The sequence below is a fragment of the Monomorium pharaonis genome, chromosome 6, assembly GCF_013373865.1.
Source record: "Monomorium pharaonis isolate MP-MQ-018 chromosome 6, ASM1337386v2, whole genome shotgun sequence".
NCBI classification, from domain to species: domain Eukaryota; kingdom Metazoa; phylum Arthropoda; class Insecta; order Hymenoptera; family Formicidae; genus Monomorium; species Monomorium pharaonis.
The window spans coordinates 17280060-17298925 of NC_050472.1; the positions used below are offsets into that span (position 1 = coordinate 17280060).

General features: G+C 34.9%; 1 protein-coding gene across 5 annotated transcripts in view; it reads right to left on the reverse strand.

Annotated features, from left to right (window-relative positions):
• The window catches only part of LOC105833430, a 116554-nt gene that overhangs the window by 22669 nt on the left and 75019 nt on the right, over positions 1-18866 (reverse strand). The window contains exon 2 of one of the 5 annotated variants that reach the window (XM_036289151.1): positions 11989-12102. The exons of 3 other annotated variants lie outside the window; for them this stretch is intronic. The gene's annotated coding sequence lies outside the window, so the exon portion shown is untranslated. Of the gene's footprint in view, positions 1-6107; positions 6264-11988; positions 12103-18866 lie in introns of those variants that run through there. One more of the 5 variants, XM_036289152.1, reaches the window with a different exon arrangement.

The window sequence follows — 18866 nt, forward strand, 5'->3', positions numbered from 1 at the left end:
GATACGGCAACGTACACGTTCCAGCATCATTAGATATTTAGCACCATATATTACGTAATATGCTGGTACGACGACGCGTATCATTATTGTCGCGATCCCGACTGTGTATTGCGATTGGTTTGCGAAACAATTAGAAGCATAATGTTAAGACTCGTTTATCCACCAATGTTAACGTTTGTTCCCATAGAAACGTTATCAAAAGAACAATTGGAGGCATACTGTAGCGCGACTAGTGATGGGATAATTGATCATTTCAAAGAATTGATTATGTCAATTATAGTAAAAATAGGAATCAATTGTAATCGATTAAACTATTATAATAATCGACTAATTGATTATAATTGTGTAACTTTGTTATCTTTTTTATGTTAATAATTATTTAACATACTTATTTTACTACAAATATTTAAAAAAATATTAATAAAATATTAAATATTAAATAATTTAATTAAAAAATTTTATTTAAAAAATATTTATTATCGAAATACATCAAAATTATGAACTTGTATTTTAAAATATTTATATATTTATATACATAAATAGGCCTTCAGAAAATTTTTCTAATAGCCTTAAAATATTTTAAAATATAAATTTATAATTTTTCTTTGAAATGACCGATTATGCCCATCATTATAGTACATAGAATCTTGTTTGCAATAAATAAGTTTCCACCGAGGGTTCAAATCGGATCAGAGTTGGGCCAATTAACCAATGGCTATACTGGTCACAACGGAAATTACTTCTATTATAACCAACATAACTATTGGCTAATTGGCCCGACTCTAACCCGATTTGAACTCTCGGTGGAAATTTACTCAATGACGTAGGCATACTAAACACTACTGACCAATCACGGTATCAAATTACTGAAACCTGACTGACTTAGGCCTGGTCTACAATGGATGTCGTGCCGTAAGAAATCTAGCCAATCATAGTTGATCTTAGAGAAGAAAAGCGAACATGATTGATTAAATTTCTTACAATACAACTTACGACATCTATTATAGACCACGCCTTAGGCCTGGTCTACAATAAATCGTTAGTTGTTAATCGTAAAAAATTTAACCAATCATATTCGCTTATTCTTCTCTAAGATCTGTGATTGGTTAGATTTTTTACAACCCATGACTAACGATTTATTGTACATCGGGCCTCATCCGGGGGCATAGAGCTTGTATTAATGGAGGGGCCTTGATGCATCGCGACGCGCGCGGGGAGAATCGACAGAGAGGTGGATACATTCTGTCTTTTTTTTTGTGGGAACAGGTTCGTAACTATACAATCTGAGGCCCGATTCTCGAACTCATACGAAAAAAAATTGCTTACAAAAATAACACTGTGCATTCATTAAGTGGTACATAATTTAGAATCTAAAAGATGCATGCCAATCAATGAATGCACAGTATTACTTTCGTATGTAAAAATTTTTTGTACTAATTGTAACAGCCCAAGGCCCAAGTAGGCACCAAGTAGATAGGCTCGTACCTGTCGTACCGCTCGTATGTGCGCTTGTTTCCTTCTAGAAAACGGAGTGGTAGGGATGTCCAACACGAAAAGAGACAGAATATATGAGAATATATTCATGTCTCTGTTGATTCTCCCCGCTCGGACTCCGGCATATAGCAATGGCCCCTCCATTAATACAAGCTCTATGTCCGGGGGTCGATTCTGTATTTTTGAAGAAATGAAAATGTGAAAAATGAGCAACAGTGGTGTATATCGTTAATCCTAAAAGTATACACCAATCAATGGAAACAGTGCTACTCACTTTTCACATTTTCACTTTGTTCAGAAATATAGAGTCAATCTTCTGACCCATCACAGAATAAGTTTCCACCGAGAGTTCAAATCGGGTTAGAGTCGGGCCAATTAGCTAATAGTTATGCTGGTTACAACGGAAGTAACCTAATTTCTGTTGTGACCAGCATAGCCAATGGCTAATTGACCCGACTCTGACCCGATTTGAACCCTCGGTGGAAACTTACTCACAGATTGAGATTCTGACAGAACCTTGATGTGATTTGTCAGATAAAAGTCAGTCGACAATCTGAGGCTAGAGTTCCATAATATTTTCCACGTAATGCGTATCGCGTAACCAATGAATTTACAACGACATTTCTGTTGAAACATTCTAAAAAAATGAACGATATGATTGGTTACGCGATACGCGTTACGCGGAAAATACGTGCCATGATACTCCAGCCTGATACGGACTTTAGAGGAATAGCTATGATTGACCAGTGTACATACTTACACACGCGTACCTAAAGCTTTCGACATACGATACGATTTTTCATGCTAGCACGCATACGAGGCGTCTTACGATTGGGTTACGATTGGTAATATAATCATTCGAGCCAATCAGGACACGTAATAAGATAGCTCGTATGCGATTTAGCATAAAAAATCGTATCGAAGGGTTAAGTCGATGTAAACAAGGTTATATACGTCTAACTAGAAAGCGGTCCAATAATATCGCGAATAATTGAACTGTTGTGAGCGAAACATTCGCAACCGATAATATAATATAATATAAAACATTAAAATTAAATTGTAAAAGATAGATTAGAATAGCTCGCCAAGGAAGGCTCGTTATCGCGAGGTGTCAAGTAACATGCCTCGTGCGCTGCCGACCATCGCACCGGTCAACGCACCGGGCATCGCATGGAATTCAGCGAAGTTCAGCTTAGCAACAATCATGCCACCGGAAATGCATATTTGCGTTTTGGCAATTGTTGTTAAGCTCGCGAATATTTCCCGCGCGCCGGATGCGCGCGATTATGACCATATATGGTCATGCAGAGGACCCATTACCCCACTATTATGCCAAATTCGCGGCACTACTTAACCCATTACTTCCCAAGCGGACATTTTATAGTCGATTGGTTTTTGGCTCAGAAAAGTGATGAGATCACATGAAAACTTAAAACAAAATATGCTCTTCTACGTAAAAAGAGTTGCTCTTTCAGATTCCGGGGTCAAAATTTCAAAATTTTTTATTGGAAATTAAATATGGCGGCTCAAAGTTGATATAAATTTTTTCATCGACTATTGACTTTTTATAGTAAAAAATTTTGAAAAATTTTGTCCATGACTGTTGTAAACGATTGAAGTGACGAAGTTTGCCTCTTTAAAGTATAAACTATGATTATTAATTGATTTTTTTAAGTAGTTCAAGTAGTTCAAGATGGTGGATGCAATATAGCGTCCAAATACATCATATTTTATTACGATATATGTGTGTGAATAGCCATTTCTCACATTTTCGAGGTCGCTGAGTACGAATCTTTAGTCAATTACTCATTTTTCAAAATGGCGGATACAATATGCCATAAAAATCATACTTTATTAAAAACTATGCCTCCGAATACTTATTTTATGTATTTGTGAGATCGCTGAAAACAAATTTTGGGTGTTTTTTATTTTCCAAAATAGCGGATACAATATGGCGTCAGAATACACAAAAATCATATTTTACTGTGAACTATGTGCGTGGGTACTAATTGTATATGTTTTTGAGGTCGCTGAATACGAATCTTGAGTTTGATTTATATCTTTCGAAAGGCAGATGTAATATGATACACATAGTTCGCAACAAAATCTAATTTTCGTGTATTCTGACGCCATATTGTATCCGCCATTTTGAAAAATGACTAATTGACCAAAGATTCGTACTCAGCGACCTCGAAAATGTGAGAAATGACTATTCACACACATATATCGCAATAAAATATGATTTCCATGTTTTGGACGCCATACTGCATCCACCATCTTAAACTACTTGAACTACTTAAAAAAATCAATTAATAATCATAGTTTATAATTTAAAGAGGCAAACTCCGTCACTTCAATCGTTTACAGTCATGGACAAAATTTTTCGAAGTTTTCTACTATAAAAAGTCAATAGTCGATGAAAAAATTTATATCAACTTTGAGCCGCCATATTTAATTTCCAATAGAAAATTTTGAAATTTTGACCCCGGAAATCTGAAAGAGCAACTCTTTTTACGTAGAAGAGCATATTTTGTTTTAAGTTTTCATGTGATCTCATCACTTTTCTGAGCCAAAAACCAATCGACTATAAAATGTCCGCTTGGGAAGTAATGGGTTAAGCCGCTGCCGGACAGCGGGCCGCGGGATCAGTGATAGTCAATCAAGCCGATACATACGGCCCGCGATATTAGCGTACGAACTTAGAGTTTGGGACTTAGCCACAACGCATCTCGAGCGAGCGAATATACAGCGCGCTATCTCAGAGCCGCGCGCCGTATCTTATCACGTCTGAGTAAAACGACACGGGACCTCCGCCGATCGCAAGTGTAAAGAACTGCCTTGTAACTACAGAGAATAAACACTTCTTTGGTTAATTACTAATAACAAGTGTGTTGGTGACTCGAGGACCCTGCGAACAAAAGCCTCCTTTCGCGAGTTCCTACTCTTAAGGCAGCAACGAGCCCAACAAGATTATTTGTCGCACCGCAAAGTACGGTAAAATCATTTTGTTGCACCGCAAGGTACAACAGAACTCATTATCAAAATAACAAGAAAAAAAAACGAAAAAAAGTCGATTAATTATTTTAATAATCGATTAAGACCGATTAATTTTTTTTTTATTAATCGATTGTTTGCGATTATTTATTTCTAGATAATCGATTAATCGATTATAAATCGATTTGCCTTAATCACTAAACGCGACGCGGTGTCATATTTGCGATAAACCGTTCGCGCCGGATGATAAGCGGGTGCACGATCATTGCCGTTTGATCGGTCGTTACCGCGGTCCCGCACATTCAAGTTGTAACTTAAATTACAAAAATATGTTGCACACACCGGTAATTAAGCATACTTATAAAAAAAAATTACACATACAGCTATTCATTAAATAATAAAACTGTGTTTATGTACTACAAGGGCTGTTATCTTAACTTTTACCTGTCAAAAAGTTTCAACTAATTAGAGAAAGACAAGAAAAATACTAATAAAAAATTAAACATTAAATAAAGAAACAGAATCTTAACTTTCTTGTATATTAATACGGTATATTGTGTTTTTACTAATGTCCCTGGCCAATGGTTTATAATAATTAAAGAGCTTTCTTTCTTTAATTATAAACAAGATGTTTTAATAAAAACTTAAAATAAATACAGTGTTGAAAAGCATAAGTAAAGTGCTACAATAATATAAATTGTGGATATTTATAATTGTTACATGATAATTACACAAAGCCGAAACTTACCTCTGAAATTTTAGATTCAGAAGAATATAATTTGAATAAAGTAGTGTGTTTACAAGTCATAGAAAGTTTCGACCCAAAATATTGATTATTAACAAAGTTATTGTATATAAGATCTAAATGGCTATATTACCATTTTCTCCTCTATTCCTTTTTTATGTATTAATTTTCTATTTAAGACTTATAAACTCTTGCTATAGCAATATTGAATTTGTAAAGTCAGAGATGAGAAATAATACGTTGCCAATCCAAACTTTTCGGCCCATTTACAAATGAACCAGATAAAATAATACATAAGAATGCTTTTATACTTTAAAAATACGGGGAATGCTATCCTTTTTCCTTAATCCATTACTACCAAATTGACCATTTGTGAACACCGATGACACGTGTTTATACAAGTAAATGAATCGTTTTAAAAGTGCTGTTTAGTAAAGGTATTTTTTATTGTTCTTTCAATTTGCAGAGTCAATTTTTACGTACAACCTCGGAAAATTAATGAAAATTAAATGTGGAAAAGAATTAAATGTGACAAGAAATGAAAACATAGGTGTTTTAAAGATAAGATTGTTCAAAAAATCCTTGTGTATTGATTTTCTGAAATCTTTATTAGATCTTCATTTTTGTAAACAACCTTCAAATGTACTTTGAAAATACCTTGATATATGGTAAATGTATTTTCTTCACATGGGATTCACTCAATAACTGAGGATTTATTCACTTTATAAGGGTTGAATATATATATTAAAAATATATTTAAAAATAAGAGTGTTAAAAATGTATTTTTTACATTTTTGTATTTCGAATTGAAATAAGATTCTGAATGATTTTTTGGGTCGATTCCTTCATATATAAGATTATTTTTGATACTCACCCTTTTCTAAGAATTGAAACCAAAGGATGGAGTGAATTTTTCAGATATGCGAAAATTAATGAGCTCTCTTCTTGTTGATTTTTGCAAATCTGAGAAATTTGCCCTGAGAGGCCTTCATTTGCGCACAGTACAATTGGACACGTTGCAATTGCCCATCGTGCTATTAGACATGAAACATTGCACACCGTTCAATTGCGCACAGTTTGTTTGGGCAGTTTAATTGGATATGTTCGATTGGACACCGTTCGATTGCGCACCGTTTAATTGCACACCGTTCAGTTGCACACCGTTCAATTAATTACACACCGTTTAATTGTGCATCGTTCAATTGCACACAGTTCAAGTCGCAATGGGTTTGCGACTTGAACTGTGTGCAATTGAACGGTGCGCAATTAAACGGTGAATGTTTTACATACACACACACGGGGGGGGGTGCAAAGGGGGCTTTCGGCCCCCCTCCCGCACCCACCCTGCCCAAGTCGCTAACCCATGTACACATTGCAAACGCAGCCATAATGTATGAATATTTAATATGTGTTTGATTGAACGGTGTGCAATTGAACGGTGTGCAACTGAACGGTGTGCAATTGAACGGTGTGCAACTGAACGGTGCGCAATGGAACGGTGCGCAATCGAACGTTGCGCAATCAAACGGTGTCCAATCGAACGGTGTCTAATCGAATGTTGTCCAATTGAGCAGTGCGTAATGTTTCGCGTCTAATAACACGGTAGGCAATTGCAACGTGTCCAATTGTACTGTGCGCCACTGAACCTCTTCCATTTGCCCTCACCACTGTTTCCTTTATATGATATCCTATAAGGATTAAAAATAAAAATTGAGAGTAAATTTTTACACTTCCACATTTTAAATTGAAGTAGAATTCTAAATGAATTCTTTTTGGGATTGTTTTCTTCATATATGAGATAATTTTTGAAGCTCACACTCTACTAAAAATTAGAAACGAGAAGTGAGAATAAATGTCTTACAAGGACATGCCAACATCTGTTAACTCTACCTTCGAACGAGCCATAGTGCATTCGAAAGAGGAAGTAAGAAAAACCGTGTTTTGGCTTTTGGGTGAAGTAGTTTCTGAGAAATTTCTGAGAAAATTTTTTTTTTGGCCAGTAAGGTAAGTACAATGGAAAGCCACTTCTCGGCATTAATTAGCGCCATGGCCGCAAGTGCTAGATGCACGCCTAGTGTTTTGCCATTCGAGCTGGGTTTGAGATCACTTATGACAATTTTTTACAGTTTATATGCCAATTAAATTAATTTTTTTTATTAAAAAAAATTTTTTTGCGGTTTTAATAAAAAGTGAGACCAAAAATAGCCTATTTTGCCATCCTTGAATTCCGACTTGTATTTGATGCCAAACAATAATTATATATAAGACATTAATCCTCTAGAAGTTTTAGATTGAGCCCACTGTTTATTTTTAATATATAAGAGGTTAAAGTTTGTATTTTGCAACGCTAATACAGGCACAAAAACAGAACAGTGGTTTGTCTCTGAAACTCTACTAGTCAATCTATATGTATTTTTGACGTATTGAACATGCATCTGGTGTCAAAACTGCTCCATCATCCACCTTTTTTTGAAATCGAAAAAATGGTCTAAAAAACTTTGAAAATTGTATTAATTTTGCTGCAGGCGGCAAATAGTGATGGGGCAATTCTTACACCAGATTTGTGTTTCAATGGCTCACAATACATAAAGATATAATGGTCTGGTCTGTGATACAAATCAATTCTTTGTGTGTAGTAGCGCAGCACAGTCAACAACAAAAAATGGTCAGCATCGCAGACCAGACTATGATATCTTTATATATTTCGAGCCACTAAACATAAATCCGATATCAAAATTGCTCTATCACCCACTATTTTCTGTGCAGCGAAATTTATTATAATTTTCAAAGATTTTTAGGCCTTTTTTTTAAAGATGGGTTAAGATAGAGCAATTCTGACCGGATGTGTGTTCAGCACGTCAAAATACATAGAAATTGGCTAGTGGGGTCTCAGAGGCAGACCACTTTTCTATTTTTGTGTGGCTGTGTTAGCGTTGCAGAATGCAAACTTTGACCTCTCATATGTTTAAGATGAAAAGTGGACTTAATCTGAAACTTCTAGGGAATTAATATCTTATATATAACTATTGTTTAGTACCAAATTCAAGTCGGAATTCAAGGGTGGCGAAAGAGGCTATTTTAGTCCTACTTTTGGACTCACTTTTTCTATAATGTTATAAAATATAATAAAAAATAATACATTTTTATTTATTATGATATTCTAAAATTCTTGTATAATATTATAGGTGGAAATTTACATAAAAACGTTTTCTTTTCATGTCTCCTTTTGAATGCACTATGGCTCATTCGAAAGTAGGCTTAGCAGGTGTTGGGATCTCCTTGTTAGATTAGCAAAAACTTGTTTCTTCTTCAGTCATACGACAGTACATACCTAAATAGTAGTCAGCTAACGAAATTGTAATTTAATTTTTGACAAACGATATTCGATATATGTTATTTAACATACAAAAAAATTTGTAAGTGATACGTGTGTTTGTTAATTAATATTTGTTTTAATTTAATAACTTTAACCGGTATTGTGACAATTTGTGATTTCTAGATGACATACTTGCACACCCGTCACAAATTGCGGGATGTCATAGTAATTATTGTAATCGACATGCTTAAAAAGGACCCAAATTAAGGGTAGCGTTTATTGTATCAATAAAACTAGCCAGTTAGGTCGAATAATTTCTATAATTGGTTTTAATTTATTCTGGCGAAGAGAACGACCGCTATTTGTTCTTCTTGTTCAAAAAGAGAAGAAACTCTTGTATAAACAGTAGATGTCGGTGTCCACAGATTGAACGATAATGGTTAATAGCACGGGCTCACAAAAAAAGTTGCCTGTTCGCTAAACTACACCACCATGCCTATATGTTTTTGGGGTCGCTGAATCAGAACCCATTGTCCGTTTAACTCCATCACGTCAGGTTTTGTCCCTAACTTCAAAAAATACCTTAAAATCGCTAAGACGGTCCTGTTCAGATTGAAAAATAAAGCATGACCGCCATATTTATGTTTTTAAGAAGAACTCGTAGATCAATTAAATGACACGAGAAGTCGTCTCCATACGTTTGAAAGCCATGGGAAAGATCCAGAAGATGGGAAAATGGGTTCCACATGAACTAAATGAAAGACAACAGGAAAACCGAAAAACCACTTGCGAAATGCTGTTCGCCAGGTGCAAAAGAAAGTCATTTCTCCATCGAATTGTGACTGGCGATGAAAAGTGGATATATTTTGAGAATCCTAAACGTAAAAGATCATGGGTAACTCTAGGCAAACCATCGACATCGACTGCAAGGCCAAATCGCTATAGACGGAAGATAACCCAGATAGCACAACGAATTCGAAAAAAATTTTTTTTAAATACCTAAATTTTGAAATGAAGTCTTTTTCTAACCCATTTCTGCACCAAAAGAATTTTTAAGAGTTCAAAAAAAATTATTTTGTATGTCACCAATTCTGAGTCCCTTTTGTAATGCATATAAAGTTCATTTTATGTTCTATAAGAATTCGCATTGAATTTAAAATTATTTTTTAATAGTATTCTAATGGAATTTTATCGAGATACATTTTTTAATTTATTATGATTTCTTTTATAGTGTAAAAAGAAATTGGTTTTTGGTGTAAAAAAAGGGGTAATAAAGGATTTTTTGAAATATAAGAAATGTTAATTTAAAAATATACTGCTACAAAAATAGAGAATTTGGTATATTATTATTATTATAAGTGAGAAACTCTCTTATTGTCATTATATATGTATAAATTATGTATAAAATTTCCCATAATTTATTGTAGTATATTATTCAATTAACATTTCTTAATTTTATATAAATATAATGTACTTTTTTTTACAATTTTTTTACAAATTTTTTATTAAACGCGTTATTATATGTTCTGTTGTGCCCCTGGTCTTGAGACACGGTACGGGATCGCTGCCGATGACTCCTCGGGATCAGGTTGCAAAGAGATAACGCCGAAAGTTATTAAAAAGAAAGATATATTTGTTCCAACGTTACATTTTTCAGTTACTAAACCCAAATAGTTTAGTGTCGTACGTAACGTTTGTCAACAAGCGAGTTGAATCTCGGCCCCGCTCTCGTTAAGACGTGTTTTGCAATCGAATTAATAAAGTCGCCTGTTCTAAAAAAAAGTGTCTTTTATTTCCGCCGGCGCGCATGTTACAATAGTATAAAGTATTTATATACTATTTAGATAATAATAGTATTTTTGACAAATAACAAAAAGATATATATTTTTATATTCTTTTTAATAAAATAAAAAAATGTGTTATAAAATTTTTTTGCTTTGTCAAAAAAAAAAAAATAAAGACACTTATATTTGTTATACCTTTCTATAGTGTTACGGCTCTTTATAAGAATTTTAATATTGACTAAATTATATAAATTCATAATAAATTTGTATGTGATATTTTTTTTAACTAATTTTGAATCATGTGAATTCATAAGGAATTTGAATATTGAATTCTTTTTTAACTCATTTTGACTAAATTATGTGAATTTATAACAAATTTAAATATGGTACTCTTCTTGAATTCATTTCGAACAGATTACGGAAATTCTTAAAAAGTTAAAAAAGGTGAATTCTTTTTAAACTTAAAAGAATTATCTGTGCTATCTGGGAATGTCTTTGTTTTATGTGCATAGTTTATAATTTGTAGTCACATAAACAGTGCATTCTTTATTATCACACTTCTTGTACCTTTTTTTATCAAAAATCACAATGTTTTTGTTTCATATGCATAGTTTATAATTTATAGTTACATAAACAGTTTATGCGTTAGTTTGGGAGCGTCCCAGATGCGCACAGTAATAAACGGACACAGCAGGCTGAGTGAAACGGACACAGTAACAAACGGACACAGACCAAACGGACACAGTAATAAACGGACACAGTAACAAACGGACACAGACCAAATGCGCACAGAGCGAAACGGACACAGTGCGAAACGGACACAGTAACAAACGGACACAGACCAAATGCGCACAGAGCGAAACGGACACAGACCAAATGCGCACGGACCAAATGCACACGGACCAAATGCGCACACTGCACGTGCGCACGGACCAAATGCAATCCATGTACATTGCAAGCAGAGTCCACATAGGTTAGCGACTTGAACGGGGTGGGTGCGGGAGGGGGGCCGAAGGCTTCCCTTGCACCCCCCCGTGTGTGTGTGTGTGTGTGTGTGTGTGTGTGTGTGTGTGTGTGTGTGTGTGTGTGTGTGTGTGTGTGTGCGTGCGCGTGCAAAGCATTCACTGCATCACATGGGTTTGCGACTTTCCGTGTATGCATTTGGTCTGTGCGCATGTGCAGTGTGCGCATTTGGTCTGTGTCCGTTTCGCTCTGTGCGCATTTGGTCTGTGTCCGTTTCGCACTGTGTCCGTTTGTTACTGTGTCCGTTTCGTACTGTGTCCGTTTATTACTGTGTCCGTTTGGTCTGTGTCCGTTTGTTACTGTGTCCGTTTTACTCAGCTTGCTATGTCCGTTTATTACTGTGAGCATCTGGGATTCACTAGTTAGTTTTGGGAATGCTCTGTGTTTGGTGGGATCAGAAGTGTGTGATCTATTATGAGCTGTTAAAACCTGGCGAAACCGTTAATACTGAACGCTACTGACAACAAATGATCGATTTGAATCAAGCTTGCGTGAAAAACGACCAAAATATCAAAAAAGGCAACACAAAGTGATTTTGCTTCATGATAATGCACCATCATACACAGCAAAACCGGTCAAGGAAACGATTGAGACGTTTGTTTGGGAAAGACTTTTGCATGCGGCTTACTCACCAGACTTGGCTCCATCCGATTATTACTTATTTGCATCGATGGGACACGCACTTCCTGAGCAGTGCTTCACATCTTACGAAAATGTACGAAAATGGCTGGATGACTGGTTTATTTCTAAAGAGGAACAGTTTTTTTGGCGTGGCATCCACAAATTGTCAGAGAGATGGGAAAAATGTACAGCTAGCGATGGGCAATATTTTGAATAAAATATTTTTTATCATTTTCATACAATAAACGTGTATTTTCTATACAAAAATTCCGGTTTTATATTTACATACTGGTAAACGCCATCACGTTACTATTTGTCCCCAACCTCAAAAAATGCCTCAAAATCGCTAAAAAAGCGTTTTTTAAGCTAAATAGTAAACACTGGCGACTGAAATTTATAGACAATAGACTCATGTTTTTGAATACATTGGATTTGAATTTTGAAGCCAAATTAATCTTAACAAATTAAAATTTCTTTTCAATTCTCAATATATCACAATTATCTCAATATATCTTAATATACCACAATTATATATTAATTTTTTCCTACTGTGTTTAACTCTTTTACTCTCAAAAGGTTTAAGGAGTGACTTTCTTCTACATTCAATTTCCTGTCGTACATTTTCTCTTTTCAAAATCTAGCAGTAGTCAGCTGTCATATTTATACTCCATTTCCCTTGATAGCGATGCTCCATTATTTTTATATCTTGATGAAATCGTTCTCCTTGTTCCTCACTATAATCTCCTAAATTTATTGGGAAATAATCGAGAATTTAAAAAGTGCAGCTTCAGATTCATCAAACATCCTAATTTTCGAAAGTTTTCCACCATATCCATTACGATTTTTCGGTAGCCGTCACTTTTATAATTACCCTAAAATTTCTCACTTTTATAATTACCCTAAAATTTCTCTACAACCTTTTTAAAAATAATCCCCGCAGCCTTCTTTTTCTTATTCATTGATTTGGTGGAATTCTCATCCTTTAACATTTATCGAATTTTTGGTCCATCAGAAATGCCTTCTTTCAGTTTTGCATTAGATATTTCTGGGAATTGTTTTTCTAAATACTCAAAGCATTTTCCTTCTTCCTTGAAAGCCTTGACAAACTGCTTCATTAGACCAAGTTTTATATGTTTCGTTTTCCGGTCTATTAAAGTACGATGACAGCAGAAGCGTGTTGCCCTGCGAGTGAGTCCCAGATACACACAGTAATAAACAGACACAGCAGGTTGAGTGAAACCGACACAGTGCGAAACGGACACATTGTGAAACAGACACAGTACAAAACGGACACAGTCATAAACCCATATGTTGCAGAGAATGCTTTAAACACACACACATACACACGTGCGCGCGCGGAGGAGGGCTTTTAGCTTCCCTCCTGCACCCACCCATCCAAGTCGCTAACCCATATACATTGTATTGAAAATCTACAAATACAGCAATACTTTTTTTGGATCAACTAAAAGGTTAGCAATGATGTTCTTTGAATTTGGTTCAAACCAAGTTCTTTTGGCCATATTTTTTGTTTATAGTGATCGTCACAGTCTTGACTATGCCATAAGAAGCGACTGAACATAAGAAGCAAGAGACATTTGTAAAGCCTAATTGTTGACCTAATATCATGTTTAAAATTTTAAGATCCCCAGATTTGCTAGTTATGTTCAGAAGATTTGATTTTAAATTGCTGAATCCAAATCTGTTGTCCGTTTTACCACATCACGTCAAGTTTTGTCCCTAATCTCAAAAAATGCCTCAAAATTCTTTTTCGTTTGACTCCCTTTCGTAACTTTAGTTTCTTTGGATTTATTCCAAATAAACGAAAACTAATAGGATATCCTATTTTAAGTTTCTTTACTAAATTCTTAAATATTTTTCATCGAGATTATCCACAAGGTTGCTCGTATTTTTTGGTCTAATTTTACTAGTAATCGTATCGAGTAAATCCTGCTACCATGACAGATGCTGTAGGCAATAACAACTGCCCCGAAAGGGGATGTGTAGAATGATTCGCTTTTTGGTCTGTTGAGGTACGATGCCAGCAGAAGCATGTTGCCCTGTGAGTGAGTCCCAGATATGCACAGGAATAAACAGACACAGCAGATTAAGTGAAACGGACACATTGCGAAACGGACACAGTAAAAAACGAGCACAGTCGCAAACCCATATGTTACAGAGAATGCTTCACACACACACGCGCGCGCACACGCGCGCGCACACGCGCGCGCAGCGTGTGCAAGGGGGGGCCTTTAGCTTACCTCCTGCACCCACCTCGCCTAAGAATGTTAACCCATGTACATTGTATTCGAAATCTGCAAATACATATGAACTTCACTTTGTTTGATTGACACTGTGTCCGTTTCGCACTGTGTTCGTTTATTACTGCGCGCATCTGGGATGCTCCCCTGTCTTACAGGGGGACGTTAGAGTGTGAAGATGAAGCTGTAGCGTGTCCGTCGACGAGTTGACATTGTTCTCGTCAAAGACGGAAAACCTTATACTTAGGTCTAGGGAATGAGAATTACCACCCACAGCTGACTCACCTGCGATTAGACCAGCATCTCTAACACGCGGGCATTTCTATATCACTGTGGCACCTAAAAAACTTCAAAAACCTATTACTTACTTAAAAAGTACAACACATTTTCCATCACAAGTTAATGTTGGAGCTTCGACCTCCAAATATTCTTGTGATAAAAATTTTGACGTATTCTGCTATATATGTGGCAAATATATCCTAAAAAATATCATAAATTAATTTCCGAAAGAATAAAAAGCATTTATAAAGATTGTTTCAATCTTGATATATTAAATCAAGATAAAAAATAGGTGCCTCATAGAATCTGTAGTTCCTGTTATATTATGTTGAGACGTTGGGAAAATAATCGAGATAGTAAAAACCTAAAACTTATTATACCTACACTTTGGGAAGAGTCGTTACATAAAGGAGATTGTTACTTCTGTTTAAACAATGTAACAGAATTCAATAGAAAAAATAAGAAGAATATTGTTTACATAGATGTTCCTACTGTTACGAAGCCCATAGAATCACCTAAAAGCAATGACAGGGATATTGAAGATGAAATAGCGAATTCGATTTCTTTATTAGAGAACCTTGAAAGTAGTGATGTAGAACTCTGAGATAGAAAGTAATATCATTGATAAAATGAAAAAAAATGACACCATGATCACGTTCCATATGATCAAAAAAAGAAGGTACCTAAAATTTTCATGCAAGAGGAATTAAATGATTTTGTTAGAGATCTAGGGTTATCTAATGATACTTCAAAACAATTGACCTTAATTTTGAAAAGCAAAAACTTGTTATCAAAAGGTATGAATGCCATGTATTATCGAAATAGAAAAAAGATTTTAGAATGTATTTTACAAAAATAGAAAAACCTTCATTAGTATATTGTCATGATATTAATGGATTGATAAATGAACTGAAGCCAAATGTTTACAAAGCTGAAGAGTGAAGGTTATTCATCGATTCATCTAAACAGAGTCTGAAAGCAGTTTTGCTTAACAATATCTTTTTTTGCCCTTCTACCAATCGCACATTCAACAGAATTAAAAGAGAATTACAGTATGACGTTAGTATTAAAAAAATCAAATATTCAGAATGTGACTGGCAAATTTGTGGGGATCTTAAAATTTTGAACATAATATTATGTCAACACTCAGGCTTTATAAATTTTCTTTGCTTCTTATGTTTATGGCTTCTTGTGCTTATAGTCGAGACCGTGACAATCACTATAAAAAGAAAATATGGCCAAAGAGAACTTCGTTTGAACGAGTGGCACCCGTTTGCCACGTCAATATTAGCCACGGTCTCGATTGGCCACGTCAATATTGGCCACGTAAATATTGACCACGTCAATATTGGCTACGATCCCGATTGACCACGAGGTAGATTTAAGGCCACGTTAGTATTGGCCACGCGACATTATTGGCCATGTCAATATTGGCCACGCGTCAATATTGCCCACGTTAATATCAACCAATTTTTTTTGTTTAACGTAAAAGCCGCAAACTCAGTGGCGCAGAGAATGTTTTGCACGTACGCACGCACACACACACACACGCGCGCGCGCGCGCGCACGCAGGCGCGGGTGTAAGAAGGTCCTTCGGCCCCCTTGTCGCACTCACCCCGTCCAAGTCACTAATCCATGTACATTGTACTGAAAATCTACAAACACATGTGAACTTTACTTTGTTTGCAATGTACATGGGTTTGATTATAAATTTATTAATATTGACGTGGGCAATATTGACGCATGGCCAATATTGTCGTGGGCAATATCGACGCATGGTCAATAATGACACGTGGCCAATAATGACGTAACCAATAACGACGCGTGGCCAATAATGATGTGTGGCCAATATAGAAGTGGCCGTTATTGACGTGGGCAATATTACGCGTGGTCAATATTAACGTGGCCATTATTGACGATGCCAATATTGACGCGTGACCATTATTGACGTAGGCAAACGGGACTCCCCGTTTGAACTAGATTCAAAGAACATAATTTCTAATCTTTTGGTTGATCCAAAAAAAGTATTGCTTCCACCTCTTCATATAAAACTTGGTCTAATGAAGCAGTTCGTCAAGACTCTCAAGGGAGAAGGAAAATGCTTTGAGTGTTTAGAAAAACAATTCCCAGAAATGTTTGATGCAAAACTGAAAGGAAGCATTTTTGATGGATCACGAATTCGATAAATGTTAAAGGATGAGAATTTCACCAAGTCAATGAATAAAAAGAAGAAGGCTGCGTGGATTAGTTTTAAGAAAGTTGTAGAGAACTTTTGGGCAATCATAAAAGTGTCGACTACAGACAAATAGTAACGGATATGGTTGGAAAACTTTGGAAAATTAGGATGTTTGATAAATCTGAAGTTGCACTTTCTAAATTCTCATTTCGATTATTTCCTAATAAATTTAAAAGATTATAGTGAGGAACAAGGAGAACGATTTCATCAAGATATAAAAGTAATGAAGCATTGCTATCAAGAGAAATGGAGTATAAATATGATGGCTGACTCTTGGACTTTGAAAAGAGAAAATGTACAAAAGGAAATTAAACGTAAAAGGAAGCCACTCCTTAGACCTTTTGAGAGTAAAAAAGTTAAATACAGTAGAAAAAAATAAATAGATAATTGTGATATATTGAGGGTTAAAAAGAACTTTTAATTTGTTAAGATTAATTCGACTTCAAAATTCAAATTCTATATCTTCAAAAGTCTATTGTCTATTGTCTACAAATTTCAGTCGCCAGTGTTCACTAATCGGCTTAAAAAGCTATTTTAGTAATTTTGAGGTTAGGGACAAAACCTGACGTGATCGGATAAAACGAACGGATTCAGATTCAGCGACCCCATAAACAGGTAGGGATGATGGTGTATTCAACCGAACACGCAACTTTTTTGTGGGCTTGTGTAGTTAATACATGATCGTTCTAATCAGCAAGTTATAAGCAGATAGAATCTCAGACAACCACCCTGGCGGAAAAAATTTCTATAAATATGTAAAAATATTTTTAAAGATGCAGAAAAATTTGTAGAAGTTTTTAACGTTTTTTGTAAATATCTAACTTTTTGTAAAAATTTTCAAAAAAGTAACCAGAAGTTACAATTCTTTTAAAATTTTATTGGATTAGCATTTTTTTAAATATACAATCCCAATGAGCACACAATACTTTTTGAATATTTATTTAAAAGTTTTTAAATATTTATTTTTAATTATTTTTTATTATTAGCGTTTATTGTACAAATAATATTTATTTAATATTTATATTAGTTGTATTGATTTGTACTATTAATAGTAAGCATTTGATTTATATTAATTATTTATTTCACATAAATTAGAAAAAATATTTATAATATTTATTTAATATTTATACATTATTAATTTTTATTAAAAATAATGATTAAAGAAAATTATTCAAGTAACGTTTATATAATATTTATGTAATATTTATTTTACCTTTAAAAAATCGTTTAAAACAATATTTAAAAGAATATTTATTTAATATTAATTTAATATTTATTTTACAATAATTAATCATTTAAAATAATGATTTAAAACAAATATTTATGTAATATTTATTTGATGTTTTTTATAATATTAACTTAACATTTAAAAAATCGTTTAAAATAATATTTACGTAACATTTATTTAATGTTTATGTAATAATTCACATTTAAAAAGTTTAAAATATTATTTTAAAAATATTTGACTCCTGGTTAGAAAGCTTTACTAATGAGTGGCCTTCACTTGGACACAGTACAATTGGACACAGTGCAAATGAACACGGTGCAAATGGAAACAAAATAATATACACGTTTCAAATAGACACAGTTCATTTCACAGGAATTTTAGACACAGTAATTTTGTATACAAGAAAAATAAATTCTAGACAAATTACAATTTGGACACGATAAAAATGTACTTAAGGCGCTGGGCTTTAGACATCACCTTAGGGTAGACCGGGTCACATTCAAGGTGACCGGGGCATCCCAGGACGAGGGAGTAGGGAGAAACCCGACCCAAAGATCTCGTCTTCATAGTGGGCTTGCCCGGAATGGGCTTAACCCAAATCAACTTGCACCACACCAAAGGGCCTCTACTGTTCTTGCCAGGCGCCAAGGTATGGTGCACAGCCATATCACTAATACAAGAGTCTTAGCTAATTCGCGGCTATATTAAGAGTCTGGCGGGAAAGCTGTTCCGCATGAAGATCGACCCAGGATCTGCGTGGACGTTAAAGGATTGGAAACCTAGCTGTTACCGGATTTCTGTTACAGGAACTTCGTAGCGGTCGTGATCGAGATCACCAGCGGGACCGGGACCAGAAGAAGGGTGGTAGTGGCGTCGGACTATCTCCCA